Here is a 22223-nt window from a genome sequence, read left to right as displayed (position 1 = left end):
TGTCATGTCAAAAAGTCATTTTCCTAGAAACGGGAGGGTAATTGTGGTGCTGCTTTTACTGCAAGGTGCTTGTTAGCATTGCTGTGCTATCTCATCTGTTTAATAATCTTTTTACAACTTGCTTATCTTTTGGGAGTGATTCTAAATATTCTGTTTCCCTTTTATTTTGGTTAGCTCATAATTTTTGGAGCATACTGCAGATTTTAGGAAAATAACACAATGCTTTAACCTTCTTCCTTCAGATGTGTAGGACTTAAACATGAGTAAGCCCTCAGCAGCGACTTGAAATTAGATCTGCTTGGCTGTCTTATTTTAAATTAGTTTCGGTTTAGATCATTAAGTATCTGCTTCTTCAGGCATCTCCTTCCGACGTCTGAGAAGTGGTTCAGGAGGGAGACGTTGGGTCTCCTCATACTACTGATGATGTAGTCGAATGACAACATCCCTCACTCATGCTTGTTAACTGAACTGTTTAAACAGAAATGTGCTCCAGTCTTGGCCTCACCACCCCCCTCAACCCCCATGCCTCAGTCTGAAGTCCAGAATCTTTTCAAGTTAACACAGGAATTTATAAACTTCATTAATCCAGTGAACCCTCACAATCTTCAGAATCTTGTCTGACTAAGAGAACAAGGGAAGTAACCTTCTAAGAAGATGAAGATTCTTCATCCTCTGAAGATGAGAAAGAGCTCTCTTATTAGGGTCATTAACGACCACAAACCTATCCAAACTCTGATGATACTGTCTTCGGCTTTCCCACCCAAAGACCTTTCCTTTTGGGACCTATACATAAAATAAAGGAAGCTTTTAACTGGGAGATTAAGCCTTTCTCCTAGGCTCAGGTACACAACAGGGACATCTAAGCTTGCCTTCTCCTAGATCGCTGGCTATTCCTTCAGTACACATTGTACTAGATAAGGTTTTTGAGGACATAGACCCACACCCTACCTTTTTACCTCTTGTGCCTAGGAAGCCAGACGGGATTTACAGACTGCTCGACTCTCACAAGCATTTTTACAAAAATCCTAAAGCTGATCCTTCTGTGGTCACCACTGAATCTTCTAAAGGGGTTCCCAAAATATATCCAGGCAACCCCTACCTAATGAAACTGAGAGCAGACTACTTGCTATTTTGCAGCCACAATCATACAAATTTGTACTCGCCAAAAGTGTGTTTATTGTTTGTCTGCCTACTTGGATGAGGACTGCTCTATATGTATGGCTGTTGGCCACTAGGCTGTTATTGAGTGCAGAAATTGGTATTGAAGGGATGTCTCCCTCCTTCTGTGGGAGAATTGTCTAAATCTGTTTCTCTGTCTAGAGCCACCCATCTAGCAGGGAAGAAGAGTGATAAGCCCAAGTACAAAAGCAAGGAAACAAGGAAGTGCTTCCCTGACTGCTCTCCTTTGTCTTGATTGTCTTCGTTTCTGGCCTACTTCCCCTTTAGATTCGACACCTGCACAATCCAGAACCCCTCCTTTATTGAAGCCAAGATTTTCACCATGGCCGATTGCTCCCAGGTTTCATTCCCCCTTTTCATCAAGAGAAACTAGTGCTAAAATCATCCAGACCCCCATCTGCATCTTCCTGCCTAAGGTCTGTAAGGCCTGTCAGAAGCTGATATGGATAAAATGAGGAAGTTCCTCAGGACTGAAATTTAACTGGAGACTCTCCTGTCTTTGACTTCCTTCGGACCCATGAGCTTTGGCCCTTTGACCCTTACTATGGTTGCTCTTAATCTGATCAACCTTCTGTCTTCAGGGTCTTTGGTTCTGAGATTTCCTTAAAAGTTATGTCTGGTCCGAAGATGTGGCCATCTTCCACTCTGGTTATTTCTCTGATCCCACTAATTCCGAGCTCCTCAGATACAGAGGTATCTCGGAGACAAAGCTTTGGAACGGATTCCAAAATTGGCAGAGATATCCATTCTGCTCAGGAATTTGTTGTTAGAATGCTCGTCTCTAGCATCTGTCTTGGAATGGAGTCGAGCTGCTTTTCTTAACCATTCAGTTGTGAAGGTCTCAGTTTCTACCAGGATGGTTCAGGGTTCCCCCTCTGCTTCTGACTTCAAAGCAGTCAAGAGAGCTGTCTGCACTACTGGGGAATGAACTTCTGTTCTTTTCTGTTCCAGCTATCTCACAAACCCTGAGTCCTGATCCTACACAATCTGTATCATTGGGACAGCCAGTTCCAATAAGCCTTGAGATGCTCCTCATACAAGACACCCAACAGTCTTCTGAGTCCTCTCCAAAGCTGCTGTGGCTCCTCTGAAACATTCTTGTAAGAGGAGGCACATTGCCTCCCCATAACAGTCCCTCACTGAAGACAGTGAATTTGATGAAGGGGATGGATCCCCCACATGAATCCCCATGCAGGCATTGTTGATAAACTTACACGCTTAAATATTAAGCTGTAAATTATTCCGTGAATGATTAATTGGCTTTCTGATCATATACACACAGGATGAAAGCTAATGATAGCAGGTCAGTACTTGAAGATGTCTCGTTTGGTGAGATCCCCGAACTGTTGAGACCGAAAGAAGATTGGCCTTCCAAAGCTCACTCCCAAGAAGCATCTGTATTTCTTGAGGCTTTTGGATCCAACTCAGCTAGTTGTTGGGTGGTCCCTCCCGCCGATGAGATGATGAGCTTGATCAAAGAAGCAGATGTGGTGGAACCAATACCCCCCCCCTCCCCCCCCAAAAAAAAAAAAAAAAAAAAAAAGGCTGTTCTTGGGAAGACTATATTTCCAGGTTTTGTCACCTGGTCCTGAGAAGCCAAGTGTTTGTGGCTGGTAACCCTCTCATGGAAAGAGTTAAAGTTCCAGTCTCTGCTAGGCAAGAAAGAAGTAAAACTAGCACTGGCAGTTTATCCCCTTTTTGCCAGAACATGCAGATGTCCTAGGTTCATAGGTTAGTACTAAGCTAACTGCCCTTGCGAGCCATTTTAAGCCTAGCCGATCATCCCTTGTGAGACTCAAATCCTGCACCTTGTGTTTGTAAAGCAAACACCTTAACCATTAGGCCACCCTCCCTACCCCAATGGAGTCTGTGCAACCAAAGGGGCAGAGTACTCTGGTCTAGAACTTTGAATGAAACAAATCTCTAGATGTATTATCTGTTATGTTTTGAAAAGTTACTTAAATGGTTCCACTTTGCTTATAATCACAGCCTGTGAACAAATTTGTGGCATTTTATGTTCATCTTACAGCTGCACACCACATTCCTGATGTTACAGATAACATTTCATGCTGCTAAGTCACCTTGCAGACTATTTTTTTTAGCTGCTTTGGAGGCTCAGCATTGTGTGTAGTTCATTCAGAGTGAAACTTTAGAAAGTCTGTTCTAGTTCCACCCTTGGCATTTTTCACTTACACTTGGCTCTGATTGATCAATTTCTTAATCGTGTAAGCCTGTCTGCCTATATATGTATGAATCTACTTCGACCCATCGAAACTTCAGTTTGTTGAAACTGAAATAAGCTATCCTAGTTGAGCGAAAGTGCGTTTAAACAAAAATGCACTTTCGCAAAAATCAGTACACCGAAAAAAAAAATACAAAACAATTAAACGCATTTATGCAGAGGGGCAAGCCCCTGTGCCCTTCACCCCCACCCACTACTTAGATATATATATATATATATATATATATATATATATATATATATATATATATATATATACCAACTCCGAGATCACACTACAGTGGGGAAAAGAGAATATTCCCTTATCCTCACTTTACCACAATTTATCAAAACTACTCGGTGAACAGAGTTTCGCGGAAGTGCGTTTTCATTTAAAAGCACTTTCACTGAACTGGGATCGCTTATTTCAGCTTCAACAAACTGAAATTTTGATGGGTCGAAGTAGACACACACATATATCTATATATCTATATATCTATATCTATATATATATATATATATATATATATATATATATAAAATGTGTGTGTGTGGACAGTAAACAAATGCTCAGTTAACCGGCACCCATAGAAATTGGTAGACGACGGATAAGTGTAGTTTATAGTTGCTTGAGAGTTACTATTAAAAACAGACCTGACAAATACTGTATCCTATATTATACCATACCATCACATAAACACTGTATTGAATTGATTTTAATATTGAAATACAGTAATTAAAAGCCTGGCTGGAATAATAATATTTTAAACCTATTTCCACTAGAAAGCATGGCACACAGAACAGTTTTCAGTGGCACTCTGAGTGCATTAGAATTGAATAGAGAGAGTGTGAATGCATGTATGAAAACAGAAGCGACTGTGTGAGAAAGATCGGAGAGATGTATGAAAGCTGAAAGAGTGTTTGTGAGAGATTGGAGAGAGAGTGTGAGTGAATGTATGTATGAAAGTTTGAAGAGACTGTGTGTTTGAGAAATCAGAGAGAGAGAGAATGTGAAATCTGATACAAACTGAGTATGGAGCGAGTATTGATATTTTAGTGATTTGACTTGTTTTTACATTGGGGAGAGAGGGAATTTATTTGCATCTTCCTTTTTAAAACTTAAAACTAAAAACGTAAGGTATGCTTCTGTGGGGTTGAAACAAAGTGCAACACATGAAAAACTGAATTGTTCATACTGTACTGTATTTCTTCGATGTTTTTTTTTTTTTCTGGCTGCTCAAGAGTTCCAATATATATATATATATATATATATATATATATATATATATATATATATATATATATATATATAAAAATATATATATATGGTCTACTTCATAACTTTGAATTTCATAACATTGAGACAATAACATCGAAAATTCAAAATACTGAAAACCCAAAACATTGAAAATTCATAACATTGAAAGTGTGCTTCATAACACTGAATGACTTTCTACTACGTTTCTGCAGGGTGGCAAGCCCCTCTGCACCCCCATCTGGGGGGGAGTTGTGCCTCCCACACCCCCTTGTAAATTAAATATACCAACTCCAAGATCGCACTACAGTGGAAAAAAAGTTAAATCTGAAGTAGTTAACTTCATTTGTGCATCAACCTATGGGTTATCGGATCCACATCGGATCCGAACCGGCAGTTTCCAACAGCTAAGATCCGAGCTCCTCCCCCTTACCCATAACTCCCTGCCATCCCTTCCTGACCTCAGATCTAGTTTGCCGTGGTTACACCAGCAGCTTCATCTCGAGCTTCCAGGTCTTCAAGAGTTTTTCTGAGAGAAAAATCTTTTCTTTTTCGATTATAGTTAGTTTTTGAGTGAGTTTTGTGTGTGCATTACCTTTCCATTAGTTTTAGAGTAATTGTTAGCCTTTCCTCCCCCGTTTCTCATGAGAGCGTTAGGGTGTGCGTGTGTGTGTGGTTTTTGGGGCCTAGTGTGTGCGTTTTTAGGTTATGTCTGAGTCCGCCAAAACTTTTTTCTCCAAGTGTACCGAGTGTGGCCATAAGCTTTCCCTGGCTGATGGCCACACTCGGTGCGTTATATGCCTTGGGGTTGAACACCTGTCTTCTGGCTGCTCTATTTGTGCAGCGTTCAACCCCAGGACTATCAGGGACCGGAGGTCGAAGCTGATTCTGGCGGGACTTCTGCCTCTGGACTTGGCTCTGTCCTCCGGTCCCTCCGTGGCTCCTGCCGTGGCAGCACCTACGGATACGTCCCCTCCCCTGGCCGGGACTCAACCTCCCTCCTTGGGCCAGGAGGATAGGGAAGCCAGGAGGGAGAAGCGCCGAGAAAAACACCACAAGCGGCGGGCCGAAGCCTCTGCTTCAGCCCTGCCAGCCAAGCGAGCTTCTCCCCCCCGGGACGTCCAGGCCTTCTCCTTCCCGGCTCCGTTCTCCCCAGGGCCGGAGGAGGATGAGGCCCGGTCTCCCTCGAGGTCTTCGAGGCGGCACTCCCGTCCCACCTTGGTGGCCTCTTATAGGTCCATGAGAAGCCTAACAGATGCAGACTTGGACTGGATAATGAGAAGGTTCCTCCAGGCCCAGCTGCAGATGGGAGTGCTCCTGCCTCCCCCCCTCCGGGGGGGAGCTCAACCCTTTTTTTACCCAGATTGCTCCTTCCCCAACCCGCTTTCCGGGTTCGAGGTCTACAGAGCCGAGTAGCATCAGAGCCGGGGGAATGTCAGCGCCGATGGAGTCGGGTACTTCGGCGCCGACAACACCATTGAGCCTGTCAGGTCCCTTTTCTTCAGATCCAGGCTCTCGGAGTCGAGAGTTGAGCTTCAGATCCGAGGCGGTCAGTATGCCTTCGGCTCCGGCTAGGTCGGAGCGTACTGGCCCTTCGGATCCGATCGCATCGGCTCCGGCCCCGATCTGCTCGTCGGATCCGAGGGAGGGTCTGCTCTCGGATCCTAGGGAGAGCGGCTCTCCGGCATTCAACGTGGTGGAGAGGGTTCTGTCGAGGGATTCCAGGCCCCCGGCCTTAGCTACCGCTCCACTCTGCACTCCCTCGCAAACGGGTCCGACTTCCATCACCCGGCCCCAGGGACAGCCTGCTCAGACATCCCAGATCGTTCCCTTGTTATAACAGGATGTGGTTGGTGAGGCCTCCTAGGACAGCCCCCCCCCCCCGAGGAAGTTCCTCACAAACGCAAGTGCAAACAGAGGCACTTGGACTCCCCTGAGTCTTTGACAGAGGACATAGACTTGGAGGAAGGGGAAGGTTCCCCAAGATCAACCCCCCCGAAGACGTCTCAGTTGGAGACATCATGGAGATGCTCAGGATCAGAGGGGTGGTGGTCTGCCCCAAAGCCTACCTTGGATGAGTCCGTGTTCCTGGAGGCGTTTGAAGCAGGCCCGTCTACCTCTTGGGTGTCCCCTCCAGCCGATCCTCTGGTAGATCTGATCACTACCAAGACATGGAAGGAGCCGGACACTGTGGAGCCCGTCCCTAAGAGGCCAGACAGAATTCTTATTCCCCCCTCGAACAGGTCACATTGGAGTAAGGGAACCCCCCCCTAGATGCCATGTTGGTGGTGGCAGCCGCCAAAAGGGAACTGGCCCAGGAGAGTCCCTCGGTCCATCCCCCGGACAAGGAGTCTCGGGCGATGGACTGTTTGGGGAAGCGGATGTTTGTTTCAGCCACCTTCTCCATAAGGTCGCTGAACTACATGGCACACGTCATACGGCTCCAGCGGGATCTTATTAAAGAATACGCTGGGTCGCCGCCAGAGTCCATGTCGGCAGAGGACAAACAGGTGTACTCTACCCGAATGGCCACTCTCAGGCCTATTTCCAATGCCTCTATGCGGCTACTGTTCCATGCTACGGAAGGAGCCGCTAGAGCTAGCGGAGCGGTGTCGTCCTAAGGCGTGGCTCCGCCACTGTGATTTCGCGGAACCCTTTAAGGCGTCATTCGCTAATGCCCCGTTTGATGCTTCTGCCCTCTTTGGCAAAACCGTACGTGACACCTTGGTCCAGAGCAAGAAAGACGGGAAGACGTTGTCTGCCATCGGAGTCCGCTTCTCTGCTCCCCAGAGGTCCTCCTCAAATAACCAAAAGGGACAGAAGAAGATGTGGTTCTGAAAGTCTCAACAATCCCGTTTCGCTCCGGAAAACCCGTCCTTCAGAGGCAGAGGAGGACAGTGTGGATGCCTCCCTAGAGGCAGAGGGGGCCCGAAGAACTTTGGGTCCAGAGAACCTTTCTCTGATGGGCCCACGCAGCAGCCCTGAGGGATTACCCGACTGCTCCACTCTGGAGGCAGTCGGGGGGTGTTTCTCGAAGCACCTAGCAGGTTGGGAGTCCATCACGACAGACCGCTGGGTGCTTCAAATTATATCCAGAGGCTACGAGATTCCGTTTCTCCATCCCCCTCTCAGACCCAGATACCTCCCCGATGTCCCACCCGATCAGAGGGAAGCCGCAGCCGCAGAAATTTGTCAGCTGCTAGAAAAAGGAGCGATCCAGCACGTCCCCCCAGAACAGTACGGATCAGGCTTTTACTCCGGGTTGTTCTTGGTGCCAAAAAAGACGGGGGACTTAAGACCAATCCTCAACCTCTCCCTCTTGAACCTGGCAATAGCCAAAGAAAAGTTCTGGATGGTCACTCTTCAATCCATTCTCCCCCTCTTGCAGGAAAATGACTGGATGTGCTCCATAGACCTCAAGGATGCGTACTACCACATCTGATGGACAGACGATCCAGGAGGTTTCTCCGCTTCAGGCTAGGAGCCAGCCATTACCAATTCAGGGTCCTCCCCTTTGGTCTCAGCACACCCCCCCCCCCCCGGGTGATCACCAAAGTGTTAACGGTGGTAGCGGCCCACCTGAGACTCCAGGGAATTTAGGTCTTTCCATACCTGGACGACTGGCTGCTGACCGCCCCCACAAGGCATCTACTTTCTTCCTTTGACTAGCTCCCCGGCTGGGGATCATGATCCATGCTGGAAAATCCTCCCTGCTCCCGGCTCAGATCATAGATTTTATCGAGCCAGATTGGACACAAACCAGCTCTTAGCCTTCTTAACTCCAAACCGGATGCGATCTCTAAGACTCCATGTGCAGGCCATTCTTCATTGCCCAGCCCCTCCGGCGGAATTGGTCCTGAGGGCCCTAGACTCGATGGCGGCTACCATCAGTCTCCTTCCCATGGCGCACCTAAATATGAGGATTCTGCAATGGACCCTGCAAGTCCAATTGTCCTTCCTGCGTTATCCCCTGAGCCATCCTGTCCCTCTCAGCAGGGTGTGCAGGAGAGCCCTCTTATGGTGGCTCCAGTCTCCGGACCTCCAAAAGGGGCACCCCTTCTCTATGTCCCATCCCCTAGCCATGGTGACCACTGACGCCTCTCACCTCGGGTGGGGGGCATTGTTTGGGCAGGACCATCCAAGGCACGTGGAACCAGACGGAGACCTCACTGCATATCAGTGTCCTAGAGATGAGGGCAGTGCTGTTAGCATTGCAAGCACTTCAGAGCCTTCTTCCCGTCGGGACTATTGCGATCCAAATGGACAATATGTCAGTCGTTTGATATATCAACAAACAAGGGGGAACCAGGTCCTATCCACTTTGTCAAGAGGCCATGAGAGTTTGGGAATGGGCGAGTTCCACCAACCGCTTTCTCATAGCAACACACATTCTGGGCCGGTCCAACATCCTAGCGGACAAATTGAGTCGCACCATCCTCTCGCCATACGAGTGGTGTCTGAATCCCAAAGTAGCGAAGCAGATCTTCTCCAAATGGGGTCAACCTTGTTGCAATCTTTTCGCCTCTCCTTCAAACACGAAGTGCAACACCTACTTCGCTCTAATTCCCCCACCCGGGGAATCACCAAGAGACGCTCTGGTGCATGCTTGGCCACCTGGTCTACTTTATGCTTACCCGCTTCTTCCCCTGATGCTGAAGTTTCTGCAGAAAGCCAGATGGTTGGGGAGCACAATTATCCTCATTGCCCCATTCTGGCCTTGTCAGGCATGGTTCCCATATCTATGGTCTCATCTAGTGAATCCTCCCTGGATTATAGATCCTGTCCCGGATCTGATATCTCACCCTTTGGGCCTGCCGGCCCCGAACCTGGACAACCTCAAGCTCGCAGCTTGGTTGATCCAGTTCCACTGTTAGCTAGGACTCCCGGTATCTCTTCCCCGGTCAAAGCGATCCTAGTAGCTGCTCACAAGCCGTCTACTAGGAAAGTTTATCGTAGCAAATGGAAACTCTTTTCTATTTGGGCAGAACATCAGAAACTAGATCCTTTTACAGCTCCGTTACCAGCTGTGCTGGATTTTCTGTCAGGATTATTTGATCAGGGTGCTAGCTCTTCCACAGTCAAAGTCCAATTGGCGGCAATCGCTCATTACCATGTTGGATGTGATCTTGGCCCTTTGACCTCATCCAGATTGTGTAGGGCCTTCTTAAAAGGCACCTTCTTACTAAGACCTCTGGTGAAGGATGTAATTCCTTCTTGGGACTTATCGCTGGTACTCCAGGCTTTAACAGCTTCTCCCTTTGAGCTTGCTGCTTCGGTAGATCTCAAATTCTTATCCTGGAAAACGGCTTTTCTGGTTGCTATTACTTCGGCGAAAAGGGATGTTCTTCGTTCCACATTGCTGCAGTCCTTACTATTGGGTAGTCCGCTGTCCAGTCGGCCCGAATACCAGAGTATATGGCTGACGTCGGTCAGAGCGCATTAGACTGACGTCAGTACGTCAGGGTACTAATGCGCATGACCGACGTCATATCCTCAGTCTTTTGCCGCATGGTCCGATGCAGAAGCAGTTTTGCGAGTGCAGGTTGGCGTTCTGAAATATTTCCGAAACCGGAGTTTCAGACCGAATCAGAGTTGGCTTAGTACCCCGTTGGGGAACATTTTGGTTTTTTCTTGCCTCAGTATTTAACCGGATGTCAGAAAAAGTGAATAACTGTATTTCTTGTGGGAAACAGATACCTCATAGGGATTACCATACCTTGTGTATACCTTGTTTAGGGCCTGAGCACGACGTTGTTGGATGCCGCTCTTGTGCTAGGTTTAACAAACGCACTATTAAGAGGAGGTTAGACTGTGCCAGGTTAGTGTTTGGGAAGCGTTGCAATTATAAAATGCCGTCGGATACTCCGCCCGCTTCTAAGAAGCGTAAGGACAAAACAGTGAAGCCTAGGGTTGATGAACCGGCAGTCCCGGACGTCGGTTCTTTAGAAGGCTCAGTGGAGCCAGAGGTTTTGCCAGGAGTTTCTATGGAGTCTCAGGCAGAAACTTTACTGTTACAGGATGTGCCTTCTCAGGAGGTAGGCCAGGCTGAGGGGGCTTCTCAGGTAACTGTTCTTCCATCTCTTCCCAAGGTAGTTAGGGCCTCTCCTTCTGTTGCCAAAACTTCTTTGAGAGGTAAGCCAAGTTCAGCTTCAGTGGGGGCTTCTCCTAGCATTTCAGGTTCTGTACCTAAGAAACATATGCTTAAAATGGCAGAAGATTTGATTACTATGATTAGAGGTTCTATGCCCCCTCCTGATAAGAGGCCTAGGGTGGAACCGGAGTTTGATAGTTTTGAACAGTGTTCAGAGGCTTCTGAGTCTTCTGCGGAAGATTTGCAGGAGTATCCTCCTTATTCTGATTCTGATGTGGATGATTCCACTCCTACAGCTTCTCCTCCTGAGGATTTCTCATTTTCAGAGACTCTGCATTCCATGAGGGAGCACTTTAAATGGGAAGGCCAGGATTACTCTGATTCAGGAAAAGGCTTAGGGAATTCTTGTTTTACCCCAGCATAGGCCCTTAGCTATACCTCCTGTGTTGAATGTGGTGGAAGATGTTTTGCAGAGGCTTCCTGAACCCTGATTCTTTGCCCCTGCTCCTGTTAAACCTGATAGGTACTATAGGGTGCCCAAGCTCATAAGTATTTGTTTAAGAGTCCTAGGGCGGACCCAGAAACTGTTTCTCAGGGGCCTAAAGGTGTTAAGGCCTCTGTGGTTAAAAATCCTGTTCCCACTGATAAAGAGGCAAGGGCTTTGGATAGGTGGGGAAAGAAAGTGTATACTTCTTCCACTCTAGCCATGAGGCGTTGAATTGTCAGTTTCACATGCTAAAATATCAAAATTATCTCCTTTCACAATTGAAATCTAAGGTGGATGCTTTGGCGGAAGGTATTGAGTGTAAAGAGTTGCTGGATTTGGTTCATGTGTCTGAACAAGTGGGTAAGCATTCTTTGCAATGTGGTTTTGATGCTGTACAGGCCTCCTCGAGGGTGGCTGCCACTAGTTCTGTTCTTCGCAGGCATGCCTGGTTGAGGGATCAGAATTTAGCTGAGCATGTTAAGACAAGGATTTTGGATGCTCCTTTACAGTCTGATGTGTTGTTTGGTTCGCCTGTGGAAGCAGTTTTAAAGAAAATGGAGGACAAAGCTAAGTCTATGCAAACTGTTAAAGATTTTTGCAGGTGCAGCCACCAAGTTTAGTAGAAATTGGCCTGCTAAGGGGTGGACATATCCTGCTTATGATTCCCAGTCTAGGGGTAGGTCTAGGCGTGGTAGGGGCAGAGCTCAAGGTTCTTTTAGGCCTAGAACAGGGAGTTCACCTGCTCAGACTTCTGGTGAGGGCAGGGTCAGTCCTTTCGTAAACAGACCCAATGACCTGCCTTTTCAGCTGCCAGTAGATTCTCGTCTGGCAGCTCCTTTGGGAGGAAGACTGTCTCTTTTCAAAGAAAATTGGGATTTAATCACTCAAGACAGATGGGTGTTGGATATCATTCACCACGGTTACAGGTTTTATTTCCAAACATTGCCCCTTTCAAAGGCATGCCAGGCGTTCCTCCTCCACAAAGGAAAGAGGCTGTAAGCAAATTTCTCTGTTACTCCAAATAGGGGCCATTCAGCCAGTCCCTGTATCAGAAAGGGGCCTAGGATTTTATTCTCGCCTGTTCCTAGTACCAAAGAAGGGGAACACGTGGAGACCAATTTTGGATTTATCTATCCTCAACACTTATCTGGACATTCCAAAGTTCAAGATGTTGACGTTACAACAGCTTTTACCTCTGCTGGGCAAAGATCACTGGATGGTAACTTTAGATCTCAAGGAAGCTTACCTTCATGTGCCTATAAGACTAAGTTGCAGGAAGTATCTGCGTTTCGAGCTGGAAATTCTCATTATCAGTTCTCTGCATTGCCCTTTGGCTTATCTACTGCCCAGAGTATTCACAAAGGTTCTGGCTCCAGTGATAGCTTACTTCAGGCTACAAGGAATTCAAATCTATCCTTACTTGGACGACTGCCTGATTCTGGCTCAAGAAAAGGAACACCTTCTACAGCATCTGGAATATGTTATAGCAGTGCTAAGATGCCTAGGGTATTCTGTGAACGAAATAAAGTCCAGTCTAGTACCCTCTCAAGACATGTGCTTTCTGGGTGTGAGACTGAATACAGCAGCCCAGATGGCCTTTTTAACCCCGGACAAACAAAAGAGTCTGTCACTTTACTTCCATCAACTATCTCATCAGTCCGTGCTGACTGCAAGGACAGTCCTTCAAGCATTAGGGTTCATGGCATCTTGTATTCTGGTGCTTCCCAATGCCAAACTGCATATGAGGAAGCTACAATGGTATCTCAGAAATGTATGGACACAGCACTGCCAGGATTTGGACACTGTCATTCAAATAATACCTTGCCTTCAAAAAGAATTTTTGTGGTGGGCTCAGGAATGTCACCTAAACAAGGGACTCTCTGTGACCCGGCCAGAGGCGAGTCAGATTTTAACGACAGATGCCTCGGACATTGCTTGGGGAGCTCATCTAAATGGAAAGTGGATACAAGACAAGTGGCCTGCCAGACTACAGCATCTACATATCAACATGAAGGAGATGTTAGCAGTCCAGTTTGCATTAATGGCTTTCAAGGAGTTACTTCTTCCAGGGCAGGTGTTGATTCTAACAGACAACACAACTGTCATGTGGTACATCAACAAGCAAGGGTGACACATTCTTATCCTCTATGCAGGCAAGCAATGATTTTATGGGAGACTGCGCTAAGCTTGCAACTAACTCTTCAGGCAAGGTTTCTGCCGGGAGCACAGAACTCCTTAGCAGATGTGTTAAGCAGACAAATCATGGATCCCCACGGTGGAAACTGGATCTTCATGTATTTCAGAAATTGACAGTGTCATGGGGAACTCCAGACATAGATCTGTTCGCTTCTCCACTAAACCACCAGCTGCCAAAGTTTTGCACAAAGGGTTTCATCACACAGCTTGGAAAGTGGATGCTCTGTCTTTCAGTTGGAAAAACCTTCATGTGTATGCCTTTCCACCTCTGCCTCTTCTTCCAAAAGTGCTATTAAAAGTCAGACAAGACAAGCCAAGGATGATTTTGATAGCTCCAGACTGGCCTCGGCAACACTGGTACCCACTACTAAGGAGTCTGGTAAGGAAGCCTCCATGGCCTTTACCTTTGATTCCTCATCTGTTATCTCAGAAGGATGGTCATCTGCTCAATGTCAAGCTTCACTCTCTTCATCTAACAGCCTGGCATATTCTGTGTTGAAACACAGCAGGTCTCAACTTCCTCAACAAGTTTTAAATGTGATTATGGAAGCTAGAAGACCTAGTACAAGGAAAGTGTACGCAGAAAAATGGAAGAGATTTTTATTTTGGAGTACAGCAAAGAATTTGGAGATTTCTGAGCCTAATTTGAGTGTGGCTCTTCAATATCTTACTGAGTTATTGGACAAAGGTTTGTCCTTCTCTTCCATTAAGATTCATGCTGCAGCAATTTCAGCTCACTATGATTGTGACCCACCATTGTTTTCGCATCCTTTGTTCAAGCAGTTTCTTAGAGGGGCAAAGAATATAAGACCCCACGTAGAGCTCCTACTCCTGCTTGGGATCTCAATTTTGTGTTGGAAAAACTTACTCTACAACCTTTTGAGCCTGCGGCTACTGCTGAATTGAAATACTTGTCATGGAAGACTGCTTTTCTGTTGGCTATTACTTCTGCAAGAAGGGTGTCTGAGTTGCAGGCCCTTATGGCAGTAGAGCCCTTTTGATTTTCCATAAGGATAGGGTATCATTACGTACTAATCCTTCCTTTATGCCTAAGGTGGTTTCTAGTGTGGCTTTAAACCAAACAATTCATTTGCCTACTTTTTATGCAGACCCCAAAATAAAGGGAAAAGATTTTGCACACTTTAGATGTACACAGGCAATTGCGTTATTATTTAAGCAGGACTAAGGATTTTAGGCAGTCTCAGCAGTTATTTGTTTCTTTTGCTTTGAGTTCAGGGCAAGCCTGTGTCAAAACAAACTATTTCTAGGTGGATTGGGTTTTGCATTGCATTTTGTTATTCCCATCATGGCAAGGAGATTCCAGCTGGGATTAGGCCTCATTCCACTAGGGCTACTGCCACTTCAACAGCATTTCTAAGGGGGGTGGCAACTAAGGATATTTTGGAGGCAGCTACTTGGAGTTCAGTGCATATTTTCTCTAAGCATTATCACCTTCCTATCTACTCTAAGTCTAGGGCTGGTTTTGCCACTGCTGTTTTGCAAGGCATGTTGTCAGCTCCTACTTCTTTATGATTTGCCAGCCTCCCTTACCTCTGCTTTGGGATTCTACCCAATAGTAAGGACTGCAGCAATGTGGAACGAAGAACATAGTACAGTTTTGTACCTACCATAAATGTAGATGTTCGAGGATCCACATTGCTGCAGTCCATCCCTCCCTCCTTCCCCTCTGTGTTTAGGGGTGGTTGTGTAGGTGAGGTTATATGCTGATATTTTTGTATATATTTTTGTATTTATTGTGCATATTTTTGGTGCAGGTATTTTGGGCCTTGTCTTTTTAGGGTCTTCTGACATCTGGGGCAAGAAAAGACTGAGGATATGACGTCGGTCATGCGCATTAGTACCCTGACGTACTGACGTCAGTCTAATGCGCTCTGACCGACGTCAGCCATATACTTTGGTATTCGGGCCGACTGGACAGCGGACTACCCAATAGTAAGGACTGCAGCAATGTGGATCCTCGAACATCTACATTTATGGTAGGTACAAAACTGTACTTTTTGGAACTTCAAGCCCTTTGTGCCAAGCCACCGTACTTGACTTTCCACAAGGATAGGGTATTCCTCAGGACCAATCCCTCCTTTCTGCCCAAAATTGCTTCCGAATCTAACATCAACCAGTCTATTAATTTGCCAGTCTTCTTTCTCAATTACCAAAATAAAGGCGAATACAAGTTACACTCTTTGGATGTACACAGACAGTTAAGATTCTATTTGCAAAGGACAGCCGGTCATAGGCAGTCAGACCAGCTGTTTGTGTCCTTTGCTAAATCCAGTTTGGGGAAATCTGTTTCTAAAGTCACACTGTCCAGGTGGATTTCCCAGTGTATTCTCCTGGCTTATGAGAGTTCTGGCCGGCCTGCTCCTCATGGAGTCCATGCCCATTCTACTCGGTCTGTTTCTACCTCTGCTGCTTTTCGAGCTAGAGTTTCGTTGGATGACATTTGCTCTGCTGCCACGTGGGCTTCTTCTCATACATTTATAAACCACTGTAAGTTGGATCTGGTTTCCAGAGGGAGAGCATCCTTTGGCTCCGCAGTGCTCTGGAACATCCTTCCATAAGGGCCACCCAAGATTCAGGTAGCTGGGGGCTCTGTCCCATAGGTTGATGCACAAATGAAGTTAACTACTTCAGATTAAGAAGTTATGTACTCACCATAACGTTCCATCTGAGTAGGTAAACTTCATTTGTCAGCAACCGTCCCTCCCTCCGTCCCCCTGTCCTCTTTGGATGTTCATAGATATCCCTGCTTCATGGTGGATTGTATCCAGTTTACACTAGGCAGATTGTGATTGCAGGTCTTGCTTTTAGGCAAACTCGATCTGAGGTCAGGAAGGGATGGCAGGGAGTTATGGGTAAGGGGGAGGAGCTTGGATCTTAGATGTTGGAAACTGCCGGCTCGGATCCAATGTGGATCCGATAAATCCATAGGTTGCTGACAAATGAAGTTTATCTACTCAAATGGAACGTTATGGTGAGTACATAACTTCTTATTTCCTAACCTCAGTGTGAGGTCGGCCATTACCTTGAGCCAGCACGTCGGATCCGACTAGTTTGGACCCAAGCAGCTCTCGGAGTCGTAGTCTGGGCATCGGATCCGAGGTGGGGTTTCCATTGGTTCTAACCGTGTTGGGTCACGGTCCTTCCCTTGGCATCTCAGCGCCTGTGGGCTCGGCCTTTATTCCCTTGTCATATCCGAAGAGAGCTGCTTCCTTACTGGTATCCCAGGAGGCTCGCTGTAGTTTAGCATTTGATATGTGGAAAGGGTTCTCTCGAATGGGTCGAGGCCCCTGACGATTTCCTCAGATTCCGCCCCGACTCTGGATGCTACTTCGACCATTTTGTCCACTCAGGGACAGCCCGTGCCCCAGGCAGTTTCACTTACGGAACAACAGGCAGTTTGTGAGTCCACTCTGGAAAGTCCCACCGAAGAGGCTTCTCACAAATGGACATGCAAAAGGAGGCACCTGGACTCCTCCCCAGAGTCCCTCACCAAGGACACCGATTTGGAGGAAGGGGAAGGCTCCCCCAGATCACTCTCCCCCAATGATGTTTCCTTTGGAGACATCATGGAGCTCCTGTGCCGGGGGGGGGGGTCCGCCCCTAAGCCTACCTTGGACGAGTCGGTGTTTCTGGAAGCCTTCTACTTCCTGGGTATCCCCTCCATGGATCCATTGGTGGACCTTATCACCACCCAGACATGGAAGGATCCGGACACCGTGGAGCTAATTCTGAAATGTCCAGACAAGATCCTAAGTCCCCCTTCGGATAGACCTAATTCGAACAAGGGGTCCACTGTAGATGCTATGGTTGTAGCAGCTGCCACCAAGAAAGAACTAGCACAAGAAAGTACTATGGTCCATCCCCCCAAGTGAGAGTCCAGGACGATGGGTCGTATAGGGAAGCGGGTGTATACTTCAGCCACCTTTTCCATAAGGGAGCTGAATTATTTGGCACACATCATCCAACTGCAGCACAGCCTTGTCAAAGAGCTAGCTGAGTTGTCCTTGCAGTCCATATCGCGGGAGGATTAGTGCACATTCTCCATGCAGATGGCTGCTCTAAAAGCAGTATCTAACACATTCATGCACCTCCTTTTGCATGCCACCAAAGGAGCAGCAAGAGCGGCCGGGTCTGGCGTTACCATGAGGTGACACGCTTGGCTCAGGCTGTCTCAGTTCAAGGAACCCTTTAAGGCTACATTTGCGAATACCCCTTATGATGGTTCTTCCTTGTTCAGGAAGACCGTTCACGAGACGTTGGTCCAGAGTGAAAAGGATGGGAAGATATTGTCTGCCGTCGGGATCCGCTTCTCTACCCCTCAAAGATCCTTCTCCAGGAATCAGCGAGTGCAAAAGAAGATGTGGTTCCAAAAGTTTCAGTATTCCCAGGACACTCAGGGCTCATCTTCCCCCAGAGGCAGAGGGGGTGTTGATAGACACTGGCCCAGTGGCAGAGAGGGTCCGAGGAATGCGGGGTCTCTTGAACCTTCTTGGACAGGCCCGCCCAGCAGCCCTGAGGGGTTGCCCGACTGCTCTGCTCTGGAGGCAGTCGGGGGTCATCTTTTGTTTCACCTAATGGCATGGGAGTCCATGTCAGCAGATCATTGGATGCTTCAGATCATATCCAGAGGCTGTTCTTCCCCTTTGTGGTATCTCCTGTTCCCACAAAACACCACATGTGCAAAGGGAGGTAGCAGCACTCGAAATAAACAATCTGCTAAAGAAACAAGTCATCCAACCCGTTCCCCAAGATCAGTCCTGATCAGGCATCTATTCCAGGTTCTTTTTGGTGCCAAAAAAGATGGGAGACCCAAGACCTATTCTGGATCTTTCCACCCTCAACCTGTCAGTTGCCAAAGAGAAATTCTGGATGGTCACTTTGCAATCAATCCTGCCTTACCTGCAGGAGAAAGACTGGATGTGCTCGATAGATCTCCAGGATGCGTACTACCATATAAAGATTCACTGATGCTCCAGGAGGTTCTTCCACTTCTGGCTAGAGGCCAATCATTATCAGTTTCGAGCCCTACCCTTCAGTCTCAATACAGCCCCCAGGGTGTTCACCAAGGTCATGGCAGTTGTAGTGGTTCACCTAAGACTTCAGGGAGTACAGGTATTTCCATACCTGGACGATTGGCTCCTTGTTGCTCCCACAAAGCATCTACTTTGTCAAGCCAGAGACTACTCTCTGAAACTGTCAAGTCATCTGGGCATCATTGTCAACACAGCCAAGTCTTCTCTGAACCCAGTCCAGGTCCTAGAGTACGTTGGAGCAAGGAGAGGCACTTTGCAAATGAAGGAGCTTACAAGTCCATGTGCCCTTGATCACTCAGTCACACCTCCCCTCAGCAGAGATGGTATTACGAGCTCTTGGTTCCATGGCAGCCACAATTACTCTTCTTCCCTATACTCGTCTACATATGCGGGTACTACAGTGGACATTAGCAGTCCAATGGTCGTGGTTAGATCTACCATTGACTCATCCAATATGTATCAGCAGGGCTGGCAGAGAGTCCCTCCTATGGTGGATGCACTCCTCAGAACTGGCCGAGGGACACCCATTTATTGCAGCCCTTCCCCAAGCCACACTGACCATGGACACCTCCCAACTAGGGGGAGGGGGCATTGCTCAGGAAGGATAGTCCGAGGCATGTGGTCCTCATATGAGACCAAGTTGCATATCAGTGTTCTAGAGCTGAGGGCGGTCCTTTTGGTGGTGCAGGCCCGTCATGCCTTTGTCCGTCTGGGAACTGTTGCAGTTCAGTCAGACATGTCAGTGGTCTGGTACATCAACAAGCAAGGAGGGACCAGATCTTGCCTCCTTTTGTCACGAGGCCATGAAAGTGTGGGAATGGGTGATTTCCACCAGCTGGTTTCTGGTAGCAATGCACAATCCGGGACGGTCCAATATACTGGCGGACAAACTGAGCAGGACTGATGTTCATCGTGTTTCACTGTTCCAGTCATTACACTTGGGTTATCCTGCTGGCAGGCTACCCGCAGTCGGCCAGAATTCCAAAGTCTAGGTCCGGCGTCAGTTGCTGTTGCCTCTTCCCTGAAGTCAGTGCGCCAGGGGTCTAAAAGATGCAGCCGACGCTATTTTCTTCAATCTTTCTTGCCGCGCAGTGCCCGAAGCAAAAGCAGTTCGCAAGTGCCGGTCGGCCGACTCCGGTTCTGAAATTCTATTTCAAAAATCTCAGAAGTCTTCAATAAAGCTAAGTACCCCGCTGGGGAAACTTTTTCTTGCTCCAGACCGATGTCAGTAAAAGTTAACAATTGTATTTCTTGTGGGAAGCAAATACCTCATAAGGACTTTCACTCTTACTGTATTCCTTGCCTAGGCCCTGACCACGACGTTACTAGTTGTCGGTTTTGTGCTAGATTCAACAAACGCACTATTAAGCGTCGGTTTGATTTTGCTTTACATTACTTTGGCTGAAGGTTTAACTACATAATGCCGTTGGAACAACCGACGACCGGAATTCATAAAAAACGCAAAGACAAGGAAAAGGACAGGCATCCGAGGTCCAAAACCAACAAAGCCTCTTCTAGGCCAGTCGCCGGTTCTCAGTGAGGCACTTTCGCAGCCCCTGACACCCGCTACCTCAGAGCCACAGGCCGTGTCCGACTCCCACGTGGAGACACCTAGGCCTCTGGAAACTCAAGGTATCGGGCCTGCAGAAACTATTCCCTCAGATGGGTCCGGAGCCGCTGAGCAGTCATCGGCTTCTGAGGGTGTTTTCAGACCTTCACAGCTTACTATTAAGTCCAACACAGCAGCCAAGGCAAAGTCAAAAACACCATTAAAGACAAGGAAACAAGTACAGCATTCTCCTGGACAGTCAACCATGCCAAAGAAACAGATGCTTAAAATGGCCAAGGACCTAATTACTTTGATCAGGGGTTCCCATCCCCTTCCTGATTAAAAGGCCTAGGCAAGACACTGACTATGACTCCTCTGACCAGGTTTCTATTTCCTCTGATTCCTCTTCAGATCAGGGATATTCTCTCCCTCCCTATGAGGACTCTGATGCAGAAGAATCTATACCTTCAGCCTCTCCACCTGAGGATTATTCTTTTGGGGAAACCTTGCACACCATGAGGGAGCATTTCCATTGGGAGAGCCAGGATTATTCAGAATCCAAGAAAAGGCTCAGAGACTTTCTTTTATTGCCTCAGCACAGGCCCCTGGCTATCCCCCCTGTACTTGATATTGTTGATTATGTTTTCTCTGAATCCACTCTGTCTCCTGATTCTTTACCCCCTGCACCAGTCAAGCCAGACAGGTACTACAGGATCCCAGGCTCTCATACATTTCTTTATAAAAACCCTGCTGCTGACCCAGAAACAATTACTCAGTGTCACAAAGGGGTTAAGGCTTCCACTGCAAAAAACCCTGTCCCCTCTGATAGGGATTCTAGAGTTCTGGATAGATGGGGGAAAAAAGTTTACACTTCTGCTACTTTAGCTGTAAGGGCTTTAAACTGCCAGTTTCACATGCTTAAATATCAACAGTACCTCATGTCTTTGTTAAAACAGAAAATGCTTACAAACTCAGAAAGTCCTGACAATAAGGAAATGCAGGATTTATTGCATGCAGCTGAACAAGTGGGAAAGCATACTCTGCAATGTGGTTTTGATTCATTAGAGGCTTCTTGCAGAGCCGCAGTTACAGGCTCTGTCATTCGAAGGCATGCTTGGTTGAAAGAACAAATTTTACCTGAACATGTTAAAGTAAAATTATTGGATGCACCACTACAGCATGATACTTTGTTTGGTGTTAAGGCAGAAGAGGTGTTAAAGAAAATGGAAGATAAAGCAAAATCAATGCAGACAGTAAAGGATTTCTTACAGGTTCAACCACCCAGGTTTAGCAGAAACTGGCTTTCAAAAAATTTGTCCTTTCCGGTGTCAGACAGGCCACAAAGAGGCAGATACAGACACCCAAGAGGCAGATCTCAGCCCCAAGGCTCCTACAGACCTAAACAATGGGGTGCTTCAGCCCCCAAAAAAGAAGACAAATCACAACCTTAAAGGAAACCGTCCCAATGACTTCCCTCTACAAATGCCAAGCACTTACCTTTTGGCAGCACCCTTAGGGAGAAAGCTAGCACTTTTCTCACAAAATTGGCACATAATCACCCGGGACAAATGAGTACTGAATATTGTTTCTCAGGGTTACAGGTTCCACTTTCACACCCTTCCAAAATCAAAAGGTATGCCTGACCTGCCACAAAACCAATGGACAGAGGCACAAAAACAAATTTCTGCTCTCATGGACATGAGAGCTATTCAAAGAGTACCACAGAAAGAACAGGGACAAGGATTTTACTCAAGACTTTTCCTGGTACCCAGAGAGGACAAAGCCTGGAGACCAGTACTGGACCTGTCAATCCTAAATACTTTCCTGGATGTTCCAAAATTCAAAATGTTAACACTGCAGCAACTTCTACCCATGCTGGGCAAGAAGGCTTGGCTAGTTACTTTAGACCTCAAGGAGGCATACCTGCATGTCCCAATCAGACAATCTTGCAGAAGATACCTCAGATTCATAGCTGGCTCAATGCATTACCAATTCTCTGCACTGCCCTTTGGCTTATCTACTGCACCCAAGGTTTTCACAAAATGCCTGGCACCAGTAATTGCATTTTGCAGACAAAAAGGAATTCAAATATATCCCTACTTGGACGACTGCCTTATTCAAGCAGACAGCAAGGAGATTCTACTAAAGTATCTGGCGTTTGTAAAAAGATTACTAACTTGCCTAGGGTACA

General features: G+C 47.0%; 1 protein-coding gene across 1 annotated transcript in view; it reads left to right on the top strand.

Moving 5' to 3' along the window:
• DIAPH1 (diaphanous related formin 1) overlaps positions 1–22223 on the top strand; it is a 2838381-nt gene that overhangs the window by 1295695 nt on the left and 1520463 nt on the right. The window lies entirely within an intron of this gene.

Source organism: Protopterus annectens, chromosome 4.part0 (assembly GCF_019279795.1).
Source record: "Protopterus annectens isolate FY-2018-M chromosome 4.part0, PAN1.0, whole genome shotgun sequence".
NCBI classification, from domain to species: domain Eukaryota; kingdom Metazoa; phylum Chordata; order Ceratodontiformes; family Protopteridae; genus Protopterus; species Protopterus annectens.
The sequence above is the reverse complement of the archived record's forward strand: the minus strand, read 5'-3'. Positions and strand labels throughout refer to the sequence as shown.